Source organism: Corythoichthys intestinalis, chromosome 13 (genome assembly GCF_030265065.1).
Source record: "Corythoichthys intestinalis isolate RoL2023-P3 chromosome 13, ASM3026506v1, whole genome shotgun sequence".
NCBI classification, from domain to species: Eukaryota; Metazoa; Chordata; class Actinopteri; order Syngnathiformes; family Syngnathidae; genus Corythoichthys; species Corythoichthys intestinalis.
The window spans coordinates 7,115,427-7,128,006 of NC_080407.1; the positions used below are offsets into that span (position 1 = coordinate 7,115,427).

Here is a 12,580-nt window from a genome sequence, read left to right on the forward strand (position 1 = left end):
CACAGCACAGATGACTGCATTGATTGAGGGAAAGTTGACAAAAACAATTAAGAAGAAAGCGGTGCTTTTCTATGAATAGCCTCCAATAATAAATAAATAAATAAATAAAATAAAACAGGTGATGACTCACTCAGTTTGTTGGTTGTTGGTTTTTTTTTGTTACATTGCAACACTTGGAATTAGTAATACAGGCCTTAATCACATTCCAACTATGACTTTGGTGCCCTTTAAAGTCCTCCTACAATCTATCAGGTTGCTGACAAATCTGCCATTCTGTATTTAAAACTGTTATTATTGCTCATTTAGTGTTATCTATTTAATATATTCATCATGAGGCTTTTTGTGATCTATGGCTATATAGTACATGAACTTGACATTTAAAAGACAGTTGACCGACGTAAGTTCCATGTTTCATCAAAAAATGTGTATACACAGTGGTATGAAAAAGTATCTCAAAATCAAAATCACACAGATGAAAAAACAGTGTCTGCTTCAACTAAAACCACCCAAAAATTTATAGGATTTCGACAGCATGCAAACAATGCCAGAAGGGGGGAAAATAAGTAAGTCAACCCTCTGCCTAAGGAGACTTAAAATAGCAAATAAAACAAATTTTTACTAAATATTTTAAGACAGGTGTGTGCCCAATCACTGATGAGTGTTTTAAAGCTGCCCTGCCCACTATAAAACGCACACCTGGTCAGAAATGCCTTGATGAGTGTGATGTGCATTATGGCTCAGTCAAAAGAGCTGTCTAAAGATCTACGATCAAGGATTGTAGATTTGTATAAAGCTGGGAAAGGATACTAAACAATCTCCAAAAGTCAGAGAAGTTGTCTACAAAGCGAGAGAGTTTGGCACTGTTGCTTCTCTCCTAAGGAGTGGTTGTCCACCAAAGATGATGCCATGCTCGTGACGTTTAATGTTCGCAAAAAGGCACTTGGACAGTCCACAAAAATTTTGGCAAAATATTTTGTGGACTGATGAAACCAAAGTTGAATTGTTTGGGAGTAACAAACAACTTCATGTGTGGAGGAAAAATAGAACAGCTCACCAACATCAACACCTCATCCCAATCCTGAGGCATGGTGGAGGGAACATCATGATTTGGGGCTGTTTTGCTACCTCAGGACCTGGACAACTTGCAATCATTATTAGAAGAACAAATTCAAAAGTTTATCAAGATGTTTTTACAGGAAAACATGAGGCTGTCAGACAGTTGAAGCTAAAAAGAAGATGGATGCTGCAACAAGACAATGATCCAAAAACACAGACGTAAATCGACTTCAGAATGGTTTCAGAAGAACATAATACACGTTCTGGAGTGGCCGAGTCAAAGTCTAGACTTGAACCCCATTGAGATGCTGTGGCATGACCTAAAGACAGCGATTCATGCCAAACATCCCAGGAATCTGACTGAACTACAGCAGTTTTGTATAGAAGAATGGGCCAAGATTAGTCCTGATCGATGTGCTAGACTGATCTGCAGCAACAGGAAGATAAACTTTTAAATTCAATCTTCCATTAATGATTGCAAGTTGTCCAGGCCCTCGGGCAGCAAAACAGCCCGAAATCATGATGCTCCCTCCACCATGCTTGACGGTGGGGATGAGGTGTTGATGTTGGTGAGCTGTTCCATTTTTCCTCCACACATGACGTTGTGTGTGACTAGGGTTCTTTTATTAACTTCTCTGAGTATTCTGCGTTGAACTGTTGGCGTCATCTTTTGTGGACAGCCACTCCTTGGGAGAGAAGCAACAGTGCCAAACTCTCTCCATTTGTAGACAACTTCTCTGACTGTCGAATGATGAACACCCAGACTTTCAGAGATGGTTTTGTATCCTTTCCTAGCTTTATACAAATCAGCAATCCTTGATCGCAGGTCTTCAGACAGCTCTTTTGACCGAGCCATAATGCACATCAGACATTGCTTCTAATCACGATATTTCTTACAAGGTGTGCGTTTTATAGTGGGCAGAGCAGCTTTAAACCACTCATCAGTGATCGGGCACACAGCTGACTTAAATTGTTTGGTAAATATTGGTTTCAATTCCTCTTTAAGTCTCCTTAAGCAGAGGGTTCACTTACTTATTTTTATATTTCTGTCATTGTTGGCACGCTGTCCTCATTAAAATACGAAAGCCTATAAATGTTTGGGTGGTTTTAGTTAAAACAGTTTTTTCATCTGTGTGATTTTGACAAAGATTAGTTCACATTTGATTGTGATTTTATGCAGAAATGTGAACAATTCCAAAAGCTTCAGGTAGTTTTCATCATTTTTCTGACTGACTTTATTAATAGGATAAATAATAAATCTGATTTAATGTATTTTAACACTTGGATTAAGCTACGCAACACTGAAATACAATCATTTAAATGAATTAATATAGCAAATAAGCATCTCACTAGGATTTCCTCCCGGAATGTTTAGAATTATCAATCCAATTTGCGTAATAAGCTGCCACGTTAAGTTGAAAATTTACACATTTAAAGTCAAGATAATGCAAAATAAACGTACCAAAATGTGCGATGGAAGATCAACAACTGTGTCACAAGAGTACGAGCACTATTAATAAGCAAACTTCCTCTTTGCGGCATCAAAGTGAAACCAATCTTTGTCCTCTTTTATGAAGTAAACAGAATCCTTGTGCTCTTTGATGCGTTTCCACATATGGAATGTGTACGATTGTACTTTTGGCACAACACTCGTCCTACGCGGCAGACGTTTTGCCCACGCTTGCAGTATGGGAAGCAAAACAGGGAATGTTCATGTCAGCAGTTGCTTTCATATAAAAAAGGAAATTAGATTAGATTGACCCGTGTCCCCTGGACAAGATATCAATTAGTTTGATGGAGGCACTCAGGCCGCCAGGGAAGTATTACGTTGGTGACCTTGTCATTTTAAGTTGGCACGCATGGGCTTCAGAGGCAAGTATGCACTCATAGGTATTCTATCGAGCTGTAGTTGGCTGCCATTGACGACCATAGACGTCTATTCGGTTCTATAATTAGGGATGGGCAGTGTTGTCAGTAACGCGTTACTGTTATCTGATTACTCTTTTCAGTAACGAGTAATCTAACGCGTTCATTTTTCTACACCAGTAATCTATTTTTCTACACCAGTAATCTGATTAAAGTTAGTTTCCTTAGTGTCTCTGCGTTACTATTTTTTCATTGCCTCATAACGTATGTAAAATGAAGAATATTGTAGTAATGTACGAAGAGCATTTTGAATAGAAGATGCTAAAATAAAAGGTTCCCGGTACGTGTTTCCATGACAACCTCTTAGCTATTTCCTGTTTTGGTCTCGCGTCACGTGTTGCGGGACTGAGGCGGGTGGACATTCGCGCCGAGTGTTGAGACGTTGCGAGGGAATGTTGATCTGTGGATATCCACGAATGAAGGTGAGTTTTTTTCCTTCATTCTGGAGGGTATCAGCAAAAGGTTGGACCCCCTACATGCGCGGCCGTTTCGTTGCTTTGCTGTAGCAACGACGGGCAGTCATGGCTCCAACTTGGCAAGCTTTGTTTACATCATATGCGTGTTGCACATTTATCCCGTGAGGTGATGTGTTCGTTTAGCATCTGTGGGATGTGTTGCAAGTCCGATTGAGTGTAAAGTGCTTAGTTGCCGCCACGTTTTGTGGCCAAATTGACCGCATGTTTGTTGAGAGGAGTACTTCCGGGTTGTGCACGCGCATCCGCGCCCGCCACCACCTTTGCAATTTTGTGCAGTCAGTTTGCATTGTTTTACATTGGGACTGATATGCTGTTAACCATAACCCGAAATTCAGAAGTTTTGACACTAGGCTTAGGTTTAATTGGTCGGTGGAGTTGATTTCAACAAATTCCAAGCAGTTTTTAAGATATTTGTTAGTTTCGGGGCTCCGGAGTGGCTAAGTAAGCGCGAAATTCTGATATTCCCCTTTAAATTCAATCATCGGAAAGTCAATCACATGTGATGACATTTTTCTGTTGTCATTCTTATGTTGAGGCGGCAAAGGGAGAAAAATGGGTAAAAAGTAATTGATAGATTACTTTTAAAGTAACTTAGTTATAATGAAGTAATCAGTAACTAGATTAAATTACTTTTTCAAGTAATCTGTGACAACACTGGGAATGGGAATTGATCAGATTTTTACGATTCCGATTCCATAATCAATATTGCTTAACGATTCGATTCTTTATCAATTCTAATTTGGACTAATGAACTGTATGAGGTTTTGGGTTCCATATGTTTTACGGTTCATTGGCCTCAGGGTTTCGGTTGAAACACAAGGAGCCGATAGTGGAGTTGGTCTTTGGCACTTTTATTCCAATTTAGCAACAGGCACAACTACAGTCCCTGACAAAAGTCTTGTCGCTAATCCGTTTTGTAGAAACAATTGCTAATAAACTGACTTTTAATTATTCAATTAGTTTCAGAAATGGCTCATATGAAAGCTGAGACCCTCCTAAATGATGTTGAATGTACAAAAAAATATTTGTTTCACTGAAAAAAGATTTATCATTTAATGAAGACATATAGGTCAAATTTTAGCAAGACAAAAGTTTTGTCGCCTACAGAAAGTAGTGTGAAAATTGAACAAAAATGTACTTCAAAGACAAGAATTTTAGGGCTGTCAAAATTTTCGCGTTAACGGGCAGTAATTAATTTTTGTAATTAATCACGTTAAAATTTTTTACGCATTTAACGCACATCCACCGCTCAAACAGATTAAAATGACAGCACAGTGTAATGTCCACTTGTTACGTGTGTTTTTGGGTGTTTTGTCGCCCTCTTCTGGTGCTTGGGTGCGACTGATTTTATGGGTTTCAGCACCATGAGCATTGTGTAATTATTGACATCAACAATGGCGAGCTACTAGTTTATTTTTTGAATGAAAATTTTACAAATTTTATCAAAACAAAAACATTGAGGGGTTTTAATATAAAATTTCTATAACTTATACTAACATTTATCTTTTAAGAACTACAAGTCTTTCCATCCATGGATCGCTTTAACAGAATGTTAATCAGGTTCATGCCATCTTGTCGATTTATTGTTATAATAAACAAATACAGTCCTTATGTACCGTATGTTCAATCTATAGATCTGTTTTGTGTCTTGTCTTTCCATTCCAACAATAATTTACAGAAAAATATGGCATAATTTATAGATGGTTTGAATTGTGATCAATTATGATTAATTAATTTTTAAGCTGTAATTAACTCGATTAGAAATTTTAATCGTTTGACAGCTCTAAAAATATGTTACATAACATAAGCGAATTAAGTAGTGGTGCTGTGGGATCCAAATTTAATATTTTGTATGACTTCCATGGGCTTCGGCAAGGATTAGTATTGATGAAGTCATCAGGAACATCAAAGAAAGCAGTCTTGCATGCCTCCCAGAGTTCATCAACATTCTTGGGTTTCGTCTTCCATGCTTCCTCTTTCATCCTACCCCAGACATGCTCAATGATGTTCATGTCTGGTGACTGGGCTGGCCAGTCCTGTACGATCTTGATCTTCTTTTCCTTGAGGAACTTTGAGGTAGACATTGAAGTATGCGATGGAGCACCATCCTGCTGCAGAATTTGTCCCTTTTTATGGTTAGGAATGTAAGAGGCAGCTAAGATTTGTTGATATTTCAGAGTATTTATGTTGCAGTGCACCCTGCAGATCTCTCGCGCACCCCCATACTGGATGTAACCCCAGACCACGATTTTGGTAATGATGTAACCACCAAACTTCACTGTTTTCTGAGTGAATCTCAGATCCATGCGGGCTCCAGTAGGTCTCCTGCAATATTTTCGCCGACTGTGGTGTAATTCAATGGAAGATTCATCTGAAAAATCCACCTTTTGCCACAAAACAGTGAAGCATTTAACCATAGTTTAGGCAGACTTCACTCCATGCCCTTTGACAGAGTAAAGGGGACCAACTTATCAGCCCTCGCCTGATAAGGTAAGGAGAAGACGTCAGTGACTCTTCGGTGTGGTCAGAACACCCTCGCCCTACCAAGGTAATAATTTTATAGCTCGGCGCCCGACACGTCAAGACACGCGTCGGTTGCCGTGGCAACCACGACCCAGCCACGAAAGATGACACATGAACTGGACCGTCCAAACCTGCCACAAAAAGATGATCCCAAGACAACACCCAGGCTCGCCTTCTGCCCGGCCCACTCCACCGCAGCTTTAAAAAGACTGAACATTTAGCTAACGACTGTCGCTTCTCGAGGACATTTCGATGTATCCGTTGTTTTGCTGATCTGGATCCAGCATTGCCTTGTTTTTTGATCTGAGTCGACGAATAAATTGTCAACCTGTTTTTGATGAACCTTCTTTAAACCTTTCAAAATGGAGTAAATACAAAAGGGTTAACGCTGGAGTGAACGCGCGGAGTTTGGCCTTTCCGGCCGACTTGCTGGGAGGCCGAATTCCTTCATAAGCCACAGTCAAAAACTGTTGTGCCCTCCTAACTACCAACTCCTGTGTAATGATTAGCTGTCATTTTAAGTGTACCGGGGCTGACTCCAGGTCAGTGGAAAGAAACGTTTGACAGCCCCTAGTGGCAAGGAGTAAAATTACAATAATAACACAAATCGGGAATATGGCTCATACAAATTTTGACGCATCATAAACATTTTTTTTTTAATTGTTCATTTCATTCATTTTTGTTTTTTGTTTTATTGCTTTACAACTTTTATATACAATTTTTACCGGAAAACCTCATTTTAAAATAATAGCTAGGAAAGTCTATTACATGCAATGACACTTTTCGGCCACGCGGGGGGCATAAACTCTGCTTATGGCTTACTTGCTGAATCGAATGTGAGTAACATGAATAACTGACGTGCTGGTTGAAATCTATAAGAGAATCGTCTGTGGAATTGAAACAAACGGAACCGGTTCTCGATTCGCATCTCTAGTTCTAATGGCAGCCGCAGAGTTAGGACAAATCAGTTTGTGTACTTGTATGTTTGACAGCGTTGACACCTTCTAAATTCAAACTAATCAGCTTGGTGGATACAATAAGCTTGTAATACTCTGAGCTTAACGGAGTGGAGAGTGTGTGTGTCTGCAAAAAGACACACTCCAACGGGATTAGTTACTTAACAACACTACGCGGAATGTTTACGTTAAATTAACGATTAAAAGAGAAACACTGTTGGAAGGGAAATTGGTGTTTGAGACGTCATTACAATGCTCGTATTGCTGTTTTTAATTGAGTAACAACAAGCGAAGAGTTGTGTATTTACTTATGTCCTCAACCAAGGACAGATTGACATTAAAAAAATAATGGAGCACAATATCTTGACTTAGTATATCTATACCAGCACAAAACAAGCTTGCTGCAATTCCAGTAATTGCCCAAGCACTCAGTATCACGCTATGCTTTCATATGCATGCAAAGTCAAAAGTATTTTTTTGATTTAATATTTGCACACAATGCATACATTAGCAGATATTAGCTCATCAATCAGCATAGGTTGGATTGGGCCCATCAAAACAAAGCATACCTTCTCACAGTGTCCTGTTATGCTCACGCATGTTCCCCTCCATGCGGTTATTCCCCTATAGATTTAAAGAAAAACGGTCCCCTGCTCAGGCTACTTTGCGGGAATGGATAGGAAGAAGGGGGGCCGGGGGGGATCGTCTCCTGCGGGCCGATGCGCGTCACGCCGCCGCCGCATGTGCATGTAAACACTCGGCTCGCTCGCTCCACTCACCGGACATCCGACACGGAGCGTCGGGGTTCGCGGCTCGCTCCCGCTTTCTCCCTCGCTCTCTACTGGTGCGTGCACATCGGTGTGGGAGGGGGTTGGGGGGGGCTTGTAAATTACGTGGGAACAGAACTGGGGCACTGCAAGGCATGATGGACCTGTTAAAGCGACAGCAACCGCCGCACTGGACGGGACCTTTTCAGTCGGAGCGTTTTTAATGCAGCGGTGGCAGAGGGCGCTGTTTTGCAGCTGTAGGATTTATAGTCAAAAAGTCTCTTGCACCCATATTCCAAAACCAGGAAATCAGGTATTTTGGATTGAACGTTGAAAAACATGCCGTTTTAGTCGAAAACCAGCAGGCAGTAAGTTGGATTCTCCTCAAAATTGGTGAGACTGTTCATGAGTCATATGAGATGTTAGGTTATCAAAACGGTGAGTTTTCATTCAGGGGCCTGACCTGGTTGGAGTACCTAAATTCAACGTTTTGTTTCCTGCCAACTCTCATAATGTTAGTGCTAGTAAGAGAGTCCTAAAAGTTTGTCCTGTCCTCCACTTTGATTATGCAGCTTCCCTTACAGAAAAACTTTTCTTCCTTGCCTTGCAGCTTCAAGTCACACTTCCATCGCCGCAGCGCTGCATGAATATTGAAGACTTGCCGGTCTTATCGAGCACGTCTTCAAAATAATTTGCCTCCCTGCGTGTAATTGAGAGCTCAGGGATCTCTAACGATTTCAAATTTTCCATGGACGTCAAGTGTTTATAGGGATGAAAACAACCTATGTTTTATTGATGCATAGGGAAGATGAAGAGGGCTGTTAAAATTTATTCAATGCCACTGACGGCGAGAGATGTCCATTCCATTTGAACTGGGACGGCTAGCAGCTAATGATCATGTTTCAGCGCCATTGACGGCGACAGTCGTGCAATTCATTTTGACTAGTCAAAATGGATTGGAAGGTTCACAATCATTGGCAACCAATAAGTTAATTTTTGAAATAAGTTTAAAGCTGTTCCAGTGTTGTAAGAGGTGATTTGTTTAATATAAAAATAGATCATTTTTAAACCAGATCTGGTGTTTACTATCACCATCAATGATAGCCAAGACATCAAAATTACTTGACTGGACACATTTGGCATTCAATGCGCCCCGCCTGCCCGTAGGGGGCTCTGTGACTCAGCTTCATTTATTAGATATCGCTTTTGAGCACAATGCCGGACTTCAAAAAGTACAAAATCTGGACCGCATACTAACAAGAAGGATCGTCTCAGGAGTGATTTGTCCTAGGATTCAAGGTCCTTTTTATCTTTTTCGTACCATGCATGCATTTTGAAACGGTCTGAAAAAAATATTAATTGGAGAAATTAGCAGCTCCATACCTCGCAATATTTACGTAAAATAAATGCCACCTGCATGGTTCCGTTTGCTTTGGACCAAGAATCAAGACTGTTTTACATCCATATCTACAAAGAATTCAGGGATTTAAGCGTTTATTCTAGGGCTGTCAAACGATTAAAATTTTTAATCGAGTTAATTACAGCTTAAAAATTAATTAATCGCAATTAATCGCAATTCAAACCATCTATAAAATATGCCATATTTTTCTATAAGTTATTGTTGGAATGAAAAGATAAGACACAAGATGGATATATACATTCAACATACGGTACATAAGGACTGTATTTGTTTATTATAACAATAAATCAACAAGATGGCATTACCATTATTAACATTCTTTTAAAGCGATCCATGGATAGAAAGACTTGTAGTTCTTAAAAGATAAATGTTAGTACAAGTTATAGAAATCTTATATATTAAAACCCTTCTTAATGTTTTCGTGGTAAGGCAGCGCCACAGCGAACTTAAAGATGAGCCGCACATTTGCGATATTTACGTAAAATAAATGCTACCTGCACGTTTTGCTTTTAACGTAGGAATCAAGAATGTTTTCCGTCCATATCTATAAAGAATTTAGGAATTTAAGCATTTGTTCCCAAGAATTTTTAACGGAAAAAGCTCACTGTTTTGCCATGGCGGCCATGTTGGATTTTGTATTTCTAGATTTTATTTTAGACATTTCTGCATCCATATAAAAAAAAAAAAACAATCAGCTTTTACATGTTTAATTTTATGTACTATTTCAATCTAATAGCTTACAGTGAAACACCATGGTCCTACGCCAACGGCTACAAGCAGATCTTCATCTACTTTGACCGCGTGCACCTTTGGAAGAACATCTACAGCAGCTTCCACAACAACGGCTGTATTGTGCTGCCCAGGTGTACTGGGGCTGAAGTAAGTGGCCAGCATTATTTAGTTAATAAACAATATGAATCAAAACACCTTTCTAAAACAAAAATGTTTTTTAGGAGCCTGAGAAGATGAGGACGGCCTGATTCTCGAGCCGGAAGGTGCTGGCCAGGAGGGAGAACTACAAGTCTGTCTGGCGAACTTCTCCAAGGATGTTACTTCAGAACCGAGGAAGAACAAGGCTTTGGAGTGGCCGGCCGGCAGGAAAAAGAGCAGAGTCCAGGAGATGGCGAGGAACAGGGACTTGTAGAAGTTGAGGAAGCTGACGAGAAAACGCAAGGCATAGAAAAAGGCTCACATCCTGGTAACACCACATTGATGATTTGCACTGCCTGAATTATAGAACTATCTCATACGCATTTTGTATTTATGTTTATTTAGATTTCATACTTGCACGTCACTTTTGAGATTTTGACTTATCTTATGATAAGGGATGCGCCACAATTTCATCGTATAACTGTATAATGATTATAATCGTCGCGTTTTCCTCGTTCTGAATAATTCCCCCTCAATGGGCTGAATAGTAAAACCGATGAGCCCATTCACCCGCTGACGTCACCCACCTGTTGGGGACGCTAGAGCCCTATAACGGTAGGCGTGGCTCACCGGCAGATTAAAAGACTAATTTCTCGTCATCTGCGCTTTGCTAAATTGTTGTATATAGTCGAATCGTCTCAAAATATGATTCTAATTAACATAATAATGCTATTTAAGACTTTTTTTCCTCCTGTCGTATGCTCTTTAAGTGCACTCACACCGAAGAATTAAAATTAAAAGAAAAATAAGCTCTTACTTTGTAGTCTTCATCCACATTAACCTTGCCAGCATGAGTTGTCAGTATAGCTTGGATACCCTTAGTGGTTTTGCTTTGGGGGCAAGTTAGGAGTTGCCCACCACTTCCAGCAGATGGCACTGTTCTAAAAATAAAAACATGTTACTGTCCTTAAACTGCCATTGAGTCAAAAACAGATGGTATGTTAACTAATACTTACATTTTTAGGGACTGCATCACCTCATTGTTTTTCGCACATGACATAAAATAGAAAATATAAGAAAACCAGTCCACATCTTTGCTGGTTGTTCATCCCGCTATTTTTTTAGGGATCAAGTGAGTTCAAAAAACAGAATTCCCTGAGAATATTTGACTGCATCCACAGTTTTCCTCCCTGATGTCTAAACTTCATTAGCAGACGATGAGCCTTTCCCTCACAGCGGCCGTGTAAGCTCCAATAAAGACAAAGAGGCCTATTGTTCAAAAGGATTTTAGACCGGGCGCAGCTTTTCCCTCGACTCGCGCCGTACCGAAATAGCGCACACAAAAAGCGAATTAAGAGATGATTAAAAGTTGACCGGAGTGAGTGCTGCAAATAGAAAGGCTGGAAGTTTATTCACAGTGTTAAAACACTTCAAGCATGAGAGATTTGGGGAAATTTAAGGCCACTTGGGAACAGATTCAATGATGCAAAAAGGAAACTTCAGTGGAAATAGCGCACTACTGCTCTCTAGAGGATGCAAAACTAATAGCATGCCCTTACATTTAAAAAGTATTCACCTTTAAAATGGGTAAATACTAGAGCTGTCAAAAGATTAAAAATTTTAATCGAGTTAATCACAGCCTAAAAATTAATTAATCGTAATTAATCGCAATTCAAACCATCTATAAAATATGCCATATTTTTCTGTAAATTATTGTTGGAATGGATCGATAAGACACAAGATGGATATATACATTCAACATACTGTACATAAGTACTGTATTTGTTTATCATAATAAATCAACAAGATGGCATTAACATTAACATTCTGTTAAAGCGATCCATGGATAGAAAGACTTGTAGTTCTCAAAAGATAAATGTTAACACAAGTTATAGAAATTTTATATTAAAACCCCTCTTAATGTTTTCGTTTTAATCAAATTTGTAACATTTTCAATCAAAAAATAAACTAGTAGCTCGCCATTGTTGATGTCAATAATTACACAATGCTCATGGTGCATAAAATCAGTCGCACCCAAGCGCCAGCAGAGGGAGACAAAAAACACATGCAACAAGTGGACATGACACTGCTGTCATTTTAATCTGTTTGAGCGGGGCATGTGCGTTAATTGCGTCAAATATTTTAACGTAATTAATTAAAAAATTTAATTACCGCCCATTAACGCGATAACTTTGACAGCCCTAATTCAAACACTTTTTTTTTTTTTTTTTAATTGAAGCGACATTTTTTGGGGGTTGAATAATAAAGACACAAATCTACCTCCATATGGCTCCGGCCAGGGGATATAATTTTTGACTGGGGTAAGTACATTGGCACGACACCGGCGGGCATACCATAGTCAATGGATGACAATCTTGGCGAAAAGTATTGCCTAAGCAGCATGATTTAAAATTCCCCTCAGTTCTTCAGTAGTTCTTAAAAGATAAATATTAGTATAAGTTATAGAAATTTTATATTAAAAATAGGGCTGTCAAACGATTAAAATTTTTAATCGAGTTAATTACAGCTTAAAAATTAATTAATCACAATTAATCGCAATTCAAACCATCTATAAAATATGCCATA

General features: G+C 39.2%; 1 protein-coding gene across 4 annotated transcripts in view; it reads right to left on the reverse strand.

The window, feature by feature from the left end:
• The window catches only part of rassf8b (Ras association domain family member 8b), a 40,867-nt gene extending 29,932 nt beyond the window's left edge, over positions 1–10,935 (reverse strand). Inside the window, exon 1 of one of the 4 annotated variants that reach the window (XM_057855431.1) lies at positions 10,812–10,935. The gene's annotated coding sequence lies outside the window, so the exon portion shown is untranslated. Of the gene's footprint in view, positions 1–7,506; positions 8,096–10,051; positions 10,201–10,811 lie in introns of those variants that run through there. The other 3 variants (XM_057855433.1, XM_057855432.1, XM_057855430.1) reach the window with 3 other exon arrangements.
• Between the last annotated feature and the right edge of the window lie 1,645 nt (positions 10,936–12,580).